The sequence below is a fragment of the Tupaia chinensis genome, unplaced genomic scaffold, assembly GCF_000334495.1.
Source record: "Tupaia chinensis unplaced genomic scaffold, TupChi_1.0 Scaffold000406_1, whole genome shotgun sequence".
Taxonomy (NCBI): Eukaryota; Metazoa; Chordata; class Mammalia; order Scandentia; family Tupaiidae; genus Tupaia; species Tupaia belangeri.
Window position 1 is genome coordinate 2199652 of NW_006159908.1, and position 17224 is coordinate 2216875.

Below are 17224 nucleotides of genomic sequence, written 5' to 3' on the forward strand. Positions count from 1 at the left end.
AAAATAACAAAAATAATAAATGCAGGGGCCAGTGGGTACTATGGTGTTTAGAGTGCTGGACTACCACATGGCAGACTGTGCTTCAAGTCGTGGAACTGTTACCTTGTTTTCTCACTTATCCTCTCTCTGTCTCTGTCTCTCTGGTGAGAGCATGTGCTCTATAGCAAATTAAAAAATAACAACATTAAATAATTCTTTTACAAAATGTGTATTGTGCACTGTTCTGTGTGCTAAAGAGACAATAATGAACTAAAGAGACATTGTCCCCTACTCTCCTAGAACGTAGATTCCAGTGAGGCCGAATGACAGTAATTCATAACTGCCTGGCCCTGCAGAATGGGGCGGATGGTAGGTAAGCAAGTGAGGTCTGTGTTTGCAGCCACTCTCCATCACTGGCATTGCTGCCTGAACTCTGCCTCCCATCAGTTCCGCTACAGTGTTGGATTTTCATGGAAGCACAGACCCTCTTGTTCTGTGACTGTTTCACTCTATGTCACAATGTAGTAGTGGTGGAAAGGGGTGTACGGTGATCATGGAAGTGATGTGGTACACTTGGGTTATCCTGGGATCAAGGCACCCCCAGGCCCCCACCCTCTGTCGATGGAGAGATTATCTTCCATGAGGCTAGTTCCTAGTGTCAGGAAGCCTGGAGACTTGCTGCCCTAAGGGCATATGGAAGTCAAAGAAGGGCCTTAAACAGGGGAAGAGATATATGCAGAAAAAGATTCGTTATTAATGACAATGAAGAACGTAGGATTTGTAGGTGGTAAGTATTTATAATTAAATAAGTACTTGGGATTGTTCAAAGGCACAGTAAGAGCTATGTAATTTTGTTTATATAAAGCACTTTATAATTCAAAAGCATATTGACTATATTGACATTTGGGAAATATAATGCTGTTTCTGATCAAGTGGCAACCAAAGTCCTTTTATAAATTAGAAAGTCTGATGTCGGCGTCCGCCCCCAGGCTTAGCGCTATTATGGAAGAAGCAGAAAAGATGAGACAAAAAGATAGAGTGGAAACGGACACAGGCAGCCTGAGCCTAGGTAGCCCAAGCAACTTGTGCCGCCCAGACAAACTGGACGTCTTTATTTATAGTACAAGAAGACATTACACATGTGTGTTTCATGATACTTCATGGATTGGTTGCTAGGTTACAGACAATAAGAAGCCATTAACAAATCTATAAGAGATTAGTCACACCCAAGGCAAGGTGTATCCCTTGGCAGTAATCCCATCTAGAGTAAATCTCATCTTCCTTTCTAATGCAGAGAACTAGCTGTTAGGTATGGGGAAGGAGCTAAAGAACTTCTCCATAAGGAGTGAGCCACCACACCCAGAGTAGGCTAAAGAACCTTTCAGATGCAGAGCAGGGATTGGATTTTACTATTTGGGGTCAAGATGTTTCTTGAAGTCCATCAGATGTGTCTGTTGGAACGCCCCTAGTAATTTCCACCCTTGCTCTGTCTGCAGCCAAGGTCAGGGAAAGACAGGTTACAAGGTTCTGCCAAACCCCAAAAGAGCATGTGGTGTTTGCTCAGCACATGTCCCCACAGTCTGAGAATGACCAAATGTTTTAAATTTAAAACACTGGACTGAAGAAATGACAAAAAATATTTATGTAATAGAAACTCAATGTCTCTATGGATTCTTAAGCACTTTTACCCTTATGCTCCTGTTTTGCATCTAGCTTAGGTTAGAAATGACTTGAAATTGTTACCACCCAACAGCTGCTGACATATGTGAAATTAATCAGTTCTCGGCTTAGCTCCTAGTGCAGGTGTCCATGTGCTAAAGCCAATGTCCTAATTGTCCTAATTGTCACTGATCAGTTTCATCTTTAGCAAAGTCAGTAAGGCAACCGAAGATCAGGTTGTTTAATCACATCAGTAAGAAATAAGAAAGACCACGTAGGTCACTTTTCTTCTGCCCTTGGGATTATGGAAAATCTGCTTCCTGTCCTTTCTCCTCAAGTGTTCTGCCCAGTTCAATTTAAAACAAATCAAACGTTATGAATTCTCTGCTTCCCTCATAAAACCTATATATACTTTGCTCTTCCCTCCCTGCTCCACTAATTCTCCTCTTTGCTTCCTTAGTAAACATCTTGAGGAATTCCTGCCCTTTGTCTGTATTTCTAGAATTCAGAGAGCAAACTGAGATATTAAGTTAAGTCATGAAGGAGGAATGGATTGGAAAATGGAATTGCCTAATTACCTTGGTAGGTGGTCCGTGTTCATGGAGATAAAATTCATCGTATGTTAAAGATTGTAATAACTATGACCTATTCACAGTGTAACAACATAGACCTAACACTGTGATCAAATATTGAACTTGAAAGTAAGTCATCATAAATGCTAAACAAATGAAGTATGTAAAGAGTAAATGGGAAAATGGAATTCTTGATTTAGAATATTCTACTTATTGTGTTTTTTAAATTTAATCATTTAAAAAATAATTTTGAGAGGCATGGGGAAGGACAAAGGATCTGAGTTTTAATTTCGGGCTCTCTGATTAGAGCTTTTTGTCCAGTCTAGACAGGTAAATAAAAGTTCATAAGAGAAATTATGTTTTATGAAATCAAGGTGAAGGGAAAAAAGTCTCAGCCTGAAATCATCTCATCTAAGAAAAACAAAGATTGAAAAAGGATTGCTGAAATACAAGATAATGTTATAAAATTACTCTCCTAAGACCCTAGAAATACGTAATATATGCAATATAAAAGTAGCTCTCACCATTTATCCAACACCTATGATTTGCCAGGCGCTGTGCTAGATGCAACAACCATGATTTCCACTCTTAAAAACCATTCATAAGCTAATTTTCAGTTTTGCATTTTTTAAACAGGAAGAAAAAAAAAGTTTATAAAGTTGAATGACTCATCCAAGGGCATACAGCTAACAGGAGGCAGAACTTGGGTCTTGATCCAAGTTTTTCTTCCACATCACATACCATTTACTATATAGAAACACATGTGAAAAAACTAATCTTATTATTTTATCCAAAATTCATTTGTAAAATCTCACACCTGGCCTACTATTCTGACTTGCATTATCTACCTTTAATGACAGTTAATAAAAAGCAAGAAATATCCATTATGTTTTTACGGTGAGTTTAGAAAACAAAGTGTTATCCCAGATAACAATAATAAGCTATTCATTTTTTTTTCTTTTGAGAGGTTTTCACTATAGGGCATGTGCACTTGCCAGAAAGACAGAGAGAGACAGAGAGATAGAAAGCGAGAAATCACCCCCCAGGGGGGATGGCCTCGCTGCAATCCCTTCTCCTCCATTCTCCTCTCAGGATCCTGGGCATGCACGCACACGCGCCCGTTGTGAGTCTAAGCCACCGGGTCCAGGACTCGAACTGTGGTCGACTACATGGGAGTTCAGCAACATAGCCATTACACTAACTGCTGGTCCCAATAATAAGCTATTCTTGTCCTCAGCTCCAATGATTTAGAACCTGTTACTCAGAATAAGAAGCCCTCTGTTTCAAGTATAAAAAGGAATATTCTGTTTAGTCAAAATCACAAAGATCTGAAACTGGATTTCTGAGTCATTTCCATACAAGAATCCAGCTTGCATTTGTCAGTGATAGAGGCAATGTTGAACTAAGAAGTCCCTGAAGAGGTCACAGTGTTAACAAAATTCAACACAATGGTAGAGTCTATATAGACACAAGAAACAAAGCTAGGCCCTTCTACACATCTTAGGTCCTCAGGATGACTTCCTTTTAAGTCAATGTTTCTTCATTTCATCCATATTCCCCAATGTTTCCTTGATGAAATACCACAATCACCACGGGATCTACTTTCTTGCAGTCTTGTGTAGACTTTGCTGCCACCCCAAAACCCAGAGGAATGTCTGCCATGGAGTACACCACCACTCTCTGGTATTGAAAGTGATTCCACACAGTCCAGATTTCAACACGTGGTTCCCATGCAGGAAGGATTGCTCTGCTCCAGGCTTCATTGATACTTGATACTTGGCATAACGTGGAACATAATCCAGAGCTGTGATGTGCAACCAAAACTTGTAGGTCGTGGTGAATTTTCCAAAGTAGGTCCGCAGCGACACCAACTTGTCCCTGGAGATATGGCGGCCATTTCAAAATCTTTTCAATCACGTAGTACACCCGGTCGTTGTGCAACCTGAAACAGTAGGTGCTGTCGGGCAGGTCAACTAGCAGTTAGATTCAACTAGATTATCCCCAATGTATTTCGCGATCTTCTCACTTATTACACGGGTCTCAGATTCAGTCAATGGCCGGATCTCGTCGCTCGGTTGGAGTACCAAGTCCACATGCCTGAATAGCCCCTACTTACTGTATTTCTAAGATGAAGTATAATGTATATGACTGTAACAAAGTTCCACAATCAGAACTTACAATAGTTGGTAGATAATACTAAAAGTAGTCATCAGGGATCAGCAGATACCTAATGGTTATGTCTCTGAACTCCCACATAGTCCACTGTGGTTCAGGTCCAGGACCTGGGCTTAAGACTCACGCTGGGCACATGCCCCAAATCCTGAGAGAATGGATTACAGCTTGGCCATTCCCCCTGAGGGATGATTTCTCACTTTCTGTGTATCTATAGAAAAATCTCTTTACAAAAATAGTCATCATGCATTTGGAATCCAGAAAAAGCATTTCTATTAGCAAGTATACATTTTTTTTAATGAGACAATCATTTACAGGTGTTCTTTTTATATGTTCTTATAACGTGACCTTGTAGTTTTTCCTTTTTTCAATATATAAAATTGAAATTCAGTAGTGTAGTAAATGAGAAACAAATCTGGAATTAGAATTTAGAGATCTTAAAAAGAAAAAGAATTTAGAGATCTTTACAACACTTACTTATTTCACCATTATCATCTGTTAAGTTTTTCCTTTTATAGTAGGTTTTTATCATACACAAGGTCCAAAACAGAAGGCTTGAGCTGTGACAAAGGACTTTTAAAGTTACGGAGACAGTGGTAAGAATAAGGGAAACACTGGGTTGATGAACAAAAAATTTTAACAATTTAGTGTTTTACACATGGAGAAAAAATCCTGAGGTCATCCACATCTGTTTTTCCAAATTCTGATATGTCTGGCTTACATAAACTCCGTTTTCCTTTTTATGTAAAATATTTTACTGGTAATAGCTCTGAGGAAAGAAACTGCCAATAGTAGAAATAATATACTGCATGGTGACTAAAGTTAATAATAATGTGTTATATGCTACATATAATATTTTGAAATTTACTAAGAGAGTAGATCTTACATATTAGCACAAAAACAGAAGAGTAACTATGTGAGATGATGAATATGTTCATAAGTGTGACTTGGATAATCATTTCTTTTTTCTTTTTTTTTGAGAGAGATTTTCACTGTAGGGCGTGTGCGTTCGCCAGACAGACAGAGAGAGACATAGAGACAGAAAGCGAGAAATCACCCCCCAGGGGGGATGGTCACGCCGCAATCCGATAATCATTTCTTAATGTATGCCAAAAATAACCTTGTAGACTTTAAATATACATAAGTATTATTTGTGAATTATGCCTCAATAAGCTTAAAAACAAATAATTTTTAAAAGAACTTATCATATTTCCAAAGAATTTTTCACAGATGCTGGGCTTTACTAGTGTTCACTTGTTATAACAGCATTTATAGACATAGTCAACTTTATAACCATGCTATAATATAGGAAGTCTATAATGTTCTTATTTTCATTTAGACTTTATCAGCAGGGCTGTAATGTAAATTATCCTCCATATGGTGCTTAGCATGACATGACCTTGTTATCTGTTTTTAGATTCAATTATTTGGTGACAAAACTTCCAGTTAAGCAATGAAATAGCAGGTCATCAAAGTCTAAGGGTAACTAAAAATGTCTATCAAAGATTGTTTTTGCATGTGTGTGTGATAAGACCCTTAAGGAAAATATTTTGCATATCTATCTTATATCTGTGATCCAGTTTTGTATCACTGGGAACACCATAATTTTCATTCAGACATCCAACACAGCCATGAAGCTCGTAAGAATTTTTCCCTGTTTGATTTTCTACAAGCACAGAGATTTTGAAATTTAGTGCAGAGTTATTTTTAATAAAATCAGTAATTAAAATTACATAATAAAGATTGAATGAGAATTTATTTTTATTAGTTTTGTGACAATTAATTAACTATGAGGCAAATTGGTATGCTCAGTATTGGGGAGGGGCTGTATTTTCTAAGTATTTATTAAGCACTTCATACACTACCATGTTCATAGTCTAATTCCTTCTGAATGTGCCAAGTGGGGAACTCATTTATCTCTTTGTTATTACATATCTTTTAATATTTTATAACTCTCAGTCCTATCAAGGGGCATAACCACATAGTAACTTGAACAGAAGTTTAATATAGAGAATTACTAACAATACTAGGGGATTAGAATAACAAAGAATTGACTAATAAGAATTAAGGAGAAGTCTAATGTATATAAAACTAATATAATAGAATTATATAATTATATAATGGAATAATATTAGGGCATTGGAAAAGTCATGATGCATTTTAACATAGAAAAACAGAAAAATACTTCATGACTCTTCCAATGACACAGTGTAATAATACAACCTAGTCATTGTCCTAGGGCTAAGTGTCATAGCCTGAGACAGTGTAATAATACAACCTAGTCATTGTCCTGGAATTTATTCAGTTCCCTGGCCTGAGATCCAGACTTTATTGGGGAGGAAATGACCTTGGTTTACTGGAAGAGACAGTGTGGCAATGCCCTGCCAATCAAACTTCCAGGGAACATTTCCTTTGTCACGTTCCAGAGATCGCCCATTTGGTAGCTTGGGACAAGCTGTACATGGGAGATGTCTCACAGGAGGTTCTCTGCTATGAAGCCAGTACAGCTGATTACAGTGTTCTGCAAAAGCTTGTTGCTGGAGAAGCTTCCTGTGGGAGTCTGGTGCTGGGACAGCTACCAGTTGTTTTGTTTTTTGCTCTTTCTTTCTTCCTTTTTTATTTTATTTTATTTTTATTTTTTTAGGTTTTCGCTATAGGGTGCATGCACTATTGGAGAGACACAGAGAAAGGGAAAGTAAGAAATCACTCTCAAGGGACATGGCTATGCCCCAATCCCTTCTCCTTCACTCTCCTCTCTAGATTTTGGGCATGCATGCACAGGCACATGGAATGATTTTCAAACGACTAGTCTAGGACTCAGACTGTGGTTGGTCATGTGGGAGTCCAGCCCCTTAACCACCATACCATCTATTGGTTCCAGCTAGCTGTTTCAAGATGTAAGTTTTTTTCTATTCAGATGTGGTGAAAACAATAGATTAGGAGATAAGTGCCATGGAAAAGATTCTTTTACTTATACTCAGAGATCCCAAAAAGAGGCCACATGAAAAAGCACAAGGTTTAGTCAGGAGGCAGAAATATCTTAGGGAAAATGTAAACAAAAACATTTATTGCATTTTCTGCAGGAAGGAACAGACAAGATAGGGTAAACAGGTTTATGATTGTCTAGTTTGAATATGTCAGAGGGCTCTAAACATAGAGGCCATCCCTGGCAGTCTGGTATCTGGACTGGGACTAAGTATGGCAGGTGGATAGTGGCTCAGTGTGAGAGCCTGATGAAGGAGGTGGTTCGATATACGGGCTGCCTTACACACTTTAAAGCTGAGTGAATATGTTGGTTCAAAAGCACCCAGTAACAAAGCTGCTTAAAGTTCAGACCGGATCACCTGGAGAGCATTCTCTTACTTTGAGACTCACCATTTTGGCATTTAAGCTGTGTTAGGAGTGAGTCCCCACTGAGTTTTGCTTTTAGTGAAGCGACTAAGCATACAATTTAAATCATTCCAATGCTGTATGTTCGCACATTAAATCACATCCTGGTTAAGGGCACTCCTATCAGTAAGTCTAGCTTATGCTAAAACTAGGGGCTTCTGTATTTCTTCTAGCTCGCACATAATTTATTTGTACAAACATTCCCTCTGCATTTGTTGGTACATGCAAACTTGCTAGCAGGGTTTTTGTAGGAGTACATGTAAAGCTGCAACCCACACTAAGTAAGATAATTATGCCAGAATTGGCATAGCATAGTAGTTTTCAACCATGGATGATTTTGTTGCCACTTCCTCTGCAGAACATTGGCAATGCCTGGGGCCACTTTTTAGTTGTCACAGCTAGAGAGGTGATAGCAGTAACTGCTTGGGAAGGTCAGAGATGCTGCAGATCACTACAATTCAGACAACAACCTCCATAATAAAGAATCATCTGACCTGAAACATCAACAGTGCTGAGGTTTAGAAATGTGTTAGCCTCAAAGTGGTCCTGGTGTGGTAGAGAAAACCCACTGTGGAAGGGGCCCAGGGATACATGTTTCCTAAAGATTCCATTCAGTGTTGGCTGCATAAGCCAGGGAAGATAGAAAGACGTCACTATAAAACTAGGCTCCCTGGGCCGGCAGGTGGCATGGTGGTTAAGGGCACTGGACTCCCATATGGCCTCGCACAGTTTGAGTCCTGGATCTGGTGGCTTGCTTTCTCACTTTCTCTTTTCTCTCGCTCGCTCTGTCCCTCTCTGGTCTAATTTTAAAATAATAATAAATTAATATAGGTAAATAAAATTATTCTTTAAAATAAAAACACTAGGTCCCCTGATGGCAAGGAAGATGATAGAACCCATAAGCTATTTCCAACCTCTGAATGAGTATTCAAGATTAAATAGAAGTAATAGGTATTTAGTGAATCTTTCACAAGGGGTCATTGGTTTGGTGGTAAGAGGTATCATTCTTTTTTATTTACATAGCCATCTAATTCAGTTTACAAATCATTTCTCTCCCCTCTGAAATCTAGATGATTAATAGAGGATAAAGGTGTTTCTAATTAGAGAAGGATCAACACTTAGCAACTACCAGGGGACTTTGAAGGGTTCTTGAAAAGAGAGCCAGATGGTGGAGCAGCAGTAAAATGCAACACTGCAAGGCAGTCCCACATGAAAAGGTTCCTGGTACCAGTCTGAAGACCTTGAGTATGGCAGGCATACCTGGCTGAAGACTGGGTTGCAGAGTGCCATGAGAACTCTGTTAGAAGTGCACTCTCTCTCAAGCAATAATAAGCTTCTTCTTCTTCTTTTTTTTTTTTAAGAATTCTGGAAAATGGAATTAAACTATGAGTCAAATTTTGGTGTAAAAACATTTGAAATCCATCCATAGCTTTTTCACTATGTGCATTTTCATACCGTTTTTGAAGATCCATTATAAGAATAAAAGCAACTGAAAACTAAAATTTTTCAAAGAGATTCCCTTTAATTAAAAGAAATCATGGGCAGTTATGTAGCTTCAGAATTTCTCCTTGTTCACAATGATTTGATTTGTTATTTAGACGAATACAGAAAATTATTTTTTCTAGATGCTGATTTATCAAAATACTGAAAGTAGCAAACCGCTAATATCAGTAACATCAGAAGGCAAAAATAACTTAGATTCTTCTTATTCATTTCTATACCAAATAAACAATATTGTTCCTTTGCTTTCTCTCTTTAGGTCCAGACTAAAAACATAAACATATGCCCAATCCAAATCACTTAGCTGTCACTGGAGAATTATGTGTATAGAATTTTATACCTAAATATGGCCTGAAGTTTTACTTTACAAATAAAGAAGTGGGCTCAGGAAACTAAATTACTTCCCTAAGATCAAACAGTGGTCTAGTTGGGTGTAATCTAAATTCCTGTATTCCTATTTAATGTTATTTCTATCACATGGCTAAATAATGACATCAGGGAGGGTTAGAATAATCTGAGACAAGATTGTTCTGTATATTTATATGTTTAATGAACTTTTTCTTACACAAGCAGAAATATATTTAAAAATTTGCAGTTAGGGAATTGTCTTACGTGAGGCAAAAATTGGCATTACATTGTTAAATTAAGCAATGTATTTGACATCCCTAAAAGACTTTCTATTTCTATTTTAATCTTCAATTAAAGAGGAAGATTAGGGCTAGAGAAAGAGCATATCTAGGCTTGTTTTTCCATCATGGAGACATACCCTTGATAAATCACTTTATTTTGTGTACTTCAGTTTTCACACTAAAACTCTGCCTTTCTTCTCCACTTTATCACAGCGGGGTGCAAATCAGTAAAAGCACAAGAGAGTTGTTGCTAGGAAGACAAAACAGCAAAGATAAAGGTTTTAAATAGAAGTTTCCTGGTATATAATTTAGGAGTCAGAGTCTTGAGCTAAATAGTGATTGAGTGTGTTTGATCAAGATACTTGGAGGGCAGAAAGCAAAGAGAGAATAGAGAATAAGTGAGCATGCTGGAAATTTTCTCTGTCCTAAAATCTTACAATATTATTTTTTGACCTACTTAGAAAGTAAAAAGAATTACCTTTTGTGTAGCATTCAGGTATGAGAATTCAAAACTATTTGGTATACTTTGAAATTTCAAATGACCAGTGAATTGATCTAAAGAAAATATTTTACCCAAATTACCAAAAAGCAGAGTGCCAAAGGATCAGTGAAAATTCATCTTTTGAATTTCCTCATGTAAAACAAGTGCTAAGTATTCATCCAGTTTTTAGAAATAATTCCATTCCTCAAATAAATTAAAAACTTTTCTTTCATATTCATATTGGAAAATTTATTAATTTAGAAATAACTTGAGTGATTTTGGATTTGCTGTATTGTGACTAATTTAATTTTATTGTGGTAGAAGAAATATTCTAAGAAAGTTGAGTATTTTTAAACTTACTGAAACATTTTATAGTTCAACATATTGTTTAATTTAGGGAACATTTCATCTGCACTTGAAGGAATATTCTGCAACTTAAGTGTGTAGTGTTTTTCTGCTTATTAAAAATTTATTTAATTTTAATTATTATTATCATTTTTAATTTGCTATAGGGCATATACACTCACCAGAGAGAGATGGGGTGTTGGGCAGCGGCGAGTAAGAAAGCAAGTCATCAGGTTTGGGACTTGAATTGTGGTTGGCCATGTGGGAATCCAGTGCTCTAACCACCATACCACTTGCTGACCCAAGTGTGTATGTTTTACAAAATATAAATTAGATCAAGGTGGTGCTGGAATTGTGAAAATCCTGTATATAGGGTATTTTTTTTAACCATAATAAAATTAAATCAGTTAAGGTAGCTGATTATACATTGCTGACTACTAGATTTGACTCCCAGACCAGAACCAGGAATGTGTTCATGTGTGCCCCAATCCTAATAGCAGATGGAGAAGGGATTGCCACATGGCCATTTCCCTGGGGGATGCATTCTCACTTTCTCTGTCTCTGACTCTTTCTGACAAGTGCACACACACTGTAGAAAGTTAAAAGAAAAAAACGTATATTTTATTTATTCATTTTTATCTAAAAATCAGTTTTAAGAGAATGTTAAAGTCTCCAACTACAGTTGTAGATGTTTTTCAATTTACACCTTCAGTTTGGTCAGATTTTGCTTTATTTTTGTAAAGACCAAAACCTTCATGATTGAGGAGTAACTATTGATCTTATAAATATTTATAATTTGAAATAAAATTTTTGGCATTAATATATACACACCAAAATTATTATATTCAGAATTTATGGCACATCTTTTTATATCATTTTATGTACACTGTTTTTAGGTCTTTATATTTAAAGTCCATCTTTTGTATTCAGCATACATTTTAATTTTTTTATATTTTATCTTTACTTTGGATCTTATGTCTTTAATCCATTCTATTTGCATATTAATTGTAATATTTTGTTATCTTTATTGAATGAAATTTTGATACATTTTAGTTTAGATCTACCTCATTTTACTATTTCTTTTCTCTTTGTCTCAGTTGGGATAGTCAAGTATAATTTTTGTGTTCTCTTTTAATACCTCAAATAGCTTTTTGACTATAACTGTTCACATTATATTTAAGTGGTTACTCTAGAGAATACAATATAACTTTTTATCACAGTAGAGTTAATATTATATCACATTATGTGAACTGTAAGAAACCTGCAACATGCAGTGTAGAGTGAGTTAACATAGTAGGTTTCACTATTCTCCTTCTAAAGCCCTGTTTACAAGTTTGGTTCTTGCCTTGCATCTGGAAATGTAATGTCTGGGAAAGTTCCCATTATTAACTGGAAGAATGGTTCACTATGCCTAAACGGTATAAGCAATATGCTTTATACTGGGGGCCAGCAGGTGGCGTGGTGGTTAAGGGCGCTGGACTCCCGCATGGCCGACCATGGTTCAAGTCCTGGACCTGGCAATTCGCTTTCTCGCTTTCTCTCTCTCTTTCTATCTCTCTCTCTCTCATTCTGTCCCTTGTCCCTCTCTGGTTAATAAATAAAAGCAAGTAAATAAAATAAATAAAGTTAAATAAATTAATTCTTTAAAAAATGTGGTTCATGTTGAATACTCACTTTTCTCCTAGGGGTCTGGAATTTGGGTAAATGTCAGCCAGTGGGTACCTACATGATCAATCTCCAATAACAATTTTGAGTACTTGGCTCTAATAAGCTTCCCTAGTTGGCAACATTTTACATATGTTGTCATAACTCACTGATGGGGAATTAAATGTTTCCCATGTTATTCCACTGAGAGAGAAACGTTGGAAGCTCATTCCTGGTTCCCCCCAAATTGTGCCCTCCTTGTTTTCTCCATGTGATTTTGTTTTATATTCCTTGATCATACGAAATAATAAACATGAGTATGACTGTATGTTGAGCCCCATGAGACTTCGAAGTAAATCATCAAGCTTGGGAGTAGGGTTGGGGACCCTCAACAGAAGTATAACTTCATTTATTCAACCTTATCTTTTGTATTTTTATTGACATATATTTTATATCCATCCTGCTAGAAGTCCTCACATACAAGGTTATAAACTTTTACATTACAGTCATTTTCTTTTTTTCTTTTTTTTTTTTTTGGAGAGGTTTTTGCTATAGGGCGCATGCGCTCCCCAGACAGACAGAGAGAGACATAGAGACAGAAAGCGAGAAATCACCCCCCAGGGGGGATGGTCACGCCGCAATCCCTTCTCCTCCATTCTCCTCTCGGGATCTTGGGCACGCACGCACACGCGCCCGGCGTGAGTTTTAAGCCACTGGGTCTGGGACATGAACTGCGGTCGACTACGTGGGAGTCCAGCGACATAGTCATTACACTAACCGCTGGTTCCCAGTCATTTGCTTTTTAAAGAACTTAGGAACTGTTGAAGATAATGTGTATAGTATTCCCAGCTGGACTGGTGAGAAATGTATTCTTGTTGGACCATTCACTTTACAAGCTAAGGGACATACGTGATTGAATGTATAAAAGAAATCGAAATTAAAAAATATAAAAAATTAAAACACCTGATGAAAATAAAAAATAAAATATTTTAAAAAGAACTTATGAAAAGAATATAGACTTTCATGCTCATCCACATAAATATATTTTTTAATGTTTTTCATCCCTTCTGCTATATAGTTTCTTTTTATTTTTCCTTTTTTGGAGAGGTTTTCGCTATAGGGCATGTGTGCTCGCCAGAAAGACAGTGAGAGACAGACGGAAAGCGAGAAATCAACCCCAGAGGGGATGGCCATGCCGCAATCCCGTCTCCTGCATTTTCCTCTGGGGATCTTGGGCACGCACGCACACGCGCCCAGCGTGAGTTTAAGCCACCAGGTCCAGGACTTCAACTGCAGTCGACTACATGGGAGTCCAGCGACATAGCCATTACGCTAACTGCTGGTCCCCCTATATAGTTTCTAATATCCCATATACTTTCAGAACAAAGATATTCTTTTAGCATGTTTTGTAGCACAGGTATACAGGTTAACACATTCTTGCAGCTTTTATTTAAAATTTATAATTTTGCCTTTAATTTAAAAAAATTAATTTAGATTTTTAGAGAGTGAGAGTGGGAGGCAGAGAGAGAGTAGTATTTTTTTGACAGGTTCTTGCCTTGTCCTGGTTGTGACTCTCCTGTTCCAGTCTCCTAGGTACCCAGGAATCTAGGTAGGTTGGTCCAGGAACCAAACCTAGGCCTGCCACGTAGCCTCAGCCATCATTCAGTTATGTTCTCTCTCTTCTGTTTCCTTGGGTGAGCCTATCTATTTGTTTTTTAAGTCTGTATTTTTTGATGTGTGTGACCACTAAAATTCTGTGTTCTATTAGCCTAAAGATCAGTCAGTGATTTGACAGAGATTTCCTGTATTTCCTAACACCAAAACCAATAATAATAGTAACAACAGCAGAAAAACAAAACAAAACAAAAAACCAAACAAAACTAGAAACTCTCTCAGACTATACAGAATAGCTCTGTTTTGGGGCATTTCTATAAAACAAGGTGAGGCAGTTTGTAACTCTACTTGAGCCTTCACTTCCCACTTACGTCAGCTTGAAGATCAATGAGAGATGGGAGCTTAGAGTCTGTCCAGATCTCTGAGCATGCATCCAGCTCGGACATGAAGATGGCCTTCTGAATTCCCCGGAGTATGTGGGAGTTTCTCTAAGCCTTTATTATGTCAAGCATCTTCGTCTTGTGGATCTTCCTTTTCAAGTGTTTTCATCTGTCTACTGCTTGCCCTCACTGTTATTCTTTGTGCCAGATGACAGTGGTGAAAACCTTTGCCTTTAAATTCTTTTTTTTTTTTGGAGAGGTTTTTCTCTATAGGGTGTGTGCGCTCACCAGACAGACAGACAGAGACATAGAGACAGAAAGCAAGAAATCACCCCCATGGGGGATGGCCACGCTGCAATCCCTTCTCCATTCTCCTCTCTGGATCTTGGGCACGCACGCACACGCGCCTGGCGTGAGATTTAAGCCATCGGGTCCGGGATGCAAACCACAGTCAACTACGTGGGAATCCAGCAATCCAGCGACATAGCCATTATGCTAACTGCTGGTTCTCCCTTTAAATTCTTTTAAAATATGAACCCAAGAAGTTAAATCTACCATCAGAAATCTCCAAAGTAAGTAAAACAAGTGTAAATCATAGAGCTTATCCTGCAGGAAACCACCAGGAAGTTCAAAACACACAATTTTTAAAGAATAAGATCAATATCACTTTTTCTTATACTAGCAATCTGCACCAGGAATTGCAGGAGTTTCAATACCTGGGATGGTAGTAGGGTATGTTAAATAGCAACAAATCTCTCCTAAAATTCAGTAAAAACTTTTTTCATAAATGCTTCCTTAGTTGTTTCAACATTTTATCAGATTTCAGCCCACAGAAGTTGTTTCTTACACTTTTTGCTAGCTCATTTAGAGGGACCAAGCTGTGGCTATCCTTACTTGGCCATATCCACTGATGTTACTTTTGCTTTCTGTTGGAAGGATGTTTAAGGGTAATAGAACTCAAAGCTACTTTTATGCCCCCTCATTGTTTTAATAATGTCCTTCAAATGACTTCTGGAAGCCACTATTTCTAGTGAGAGGTAATCGTTCATTCTTTTCTTTATTCCCCTGTGTATAAAAGGCCTTTTCACACCTCTGGCTACTTGTGAGATTTTCTTTCTATATTTTATTTTTAGCAGTTTGACTGTGATGGCCTATAGGTCCTTTTTTGGCTGAGTTTTGATGAGATTCTTGGATCTAAATGCTAGTATTTTTTATTAACTTGGGAACATTTTCAGTCACTTTTTTTCTTTTTCTGGCTTTTTTTTCCCCCTCTTTTTTAGATTTTTGCCATAGGGCACATGCTGGGGAGAAAGAGAGACAGAAAGGCAGTAAAAGAGATGCTGTCTTTCTTTTTCTCTCTCTAGTGAGCATATATGACCTCTAGCAATAATAATAAAAAATTACTTCAAGCCAGTCATTTAACATTTTAACATATTTATTAGCTATTTAAAATTACACATCTGCTAATTCCTTGTTTGTTTTTTTGCTTTTTGTTAAATTTTGCTATAGAAAAAGTACAGTCACCGCAGAAAGACAGCAAGAGGAAAGTGAGAAATCACTCCCCATTGGCATACTGCAATCCCTTCTTCTCCATTCTCCTCCTGAGATTTTGAGTACACACTCATACGCACCCAGCAAGATATTCAAGCCACTGGGTCCAGGACCCAAACTGCACAGTCAGCCATATGTGATCCAGCACTTCAATCACCATGCCACCTGCTGGTCCGCATATGCTAATTTCAATATCTCGGTGATCTCATGGTCTAGGTCTATTAATTGTGTTTTCTATAATTAAGCTTTTTCTGCTTCATTGCACATCAATTTTTGTGTGTATGTTTGTATGTAGCAAACATTTCAGATCATACATTGTACAGACACTGGATTCTGTTACATTCCCCTGGAAAGTGGTGATTTATCTAATGGTATGTAGTTAGATTACTGGTTGATATCTTAAACTTCTGACAGCTTAAATTTGTACCTTGTTAGAGTCTGCTGGGATTTTTTCCCTAGTCTTAAGAAAAATTCTTAGTTCTAAGACATAAAATGGGGTGAGGATGTGGGCCTTGCTTGGATGCAATCAAAACCCTTCAAACATAGTAGATTTTACATTCCAAATTCTACCTTATGTGATAAGCAATCAAAATTCCATTGAACATTTTCTGTCTTGCAGCTTTTGCTTTCTGTTGGATTTCTTGTAGCCTTTTCTGCTCATGCACAATCAGTTAAAGGATCAGTCAAGGAAAAGAGGAGGTTTTATATTCAAATTTCCCAGTTTACCTGGTTGTGGTTCTCTCCTTATCTAAATTTATCTCCTTATTTAACTCCTGAATTTAGTTCTAGTCATCAGGCAACACATAACTCTTTTCTAGCAACATGCTTCCATATAATAGCACTGCCGATTTCTAACTGGTCTCTACATTTTGCTCTGGACCCTATGGAATAGAGAATATAAACATAGAACTCACCCAGAGAAGTTCTTCTTATGCCTAGGTTTTTTAATTTATATTTATTTGTTACTGAAATTAGTAGCATTCTTAAGTAAAAAATAAAATTTTATTTAAATATTTTACTAAAGTGTATAATATGCATAGGCTGTTGGCCACCATAGGCACACAAAGTTTACTGAACTTGTCAAGTGAAGTCCTCTAATTTCAGATATCTAGTAATAGAAATGACGAGTTTTGTGAAACTCCTAAAGTTGAGACCACAATAGAAGTAACTACTGGAATGAAGTCACATGGAATAAGGTCAATCACTATTTTATTATATAATCAACTTAAGCCATAGTTATATAATATAAGTAGTTAATACTACATAGAAAATGTTGCTATTTGAGAACTAGGTGGTGGTACAATGATA

General features: G+C 37.2%; 1 pseudogene; it reads right to left on the reverse strand.

The window, feature by feature from the left end:
• Nucleotides 1-3734: 3734 nt before the first annotated feature.
• Nucleotides 3735-17224, reverse strand: part of LOC102483926 (uncharacterized) — a 32220-nt pseudogene continuing 18730 nt past the window's right edge.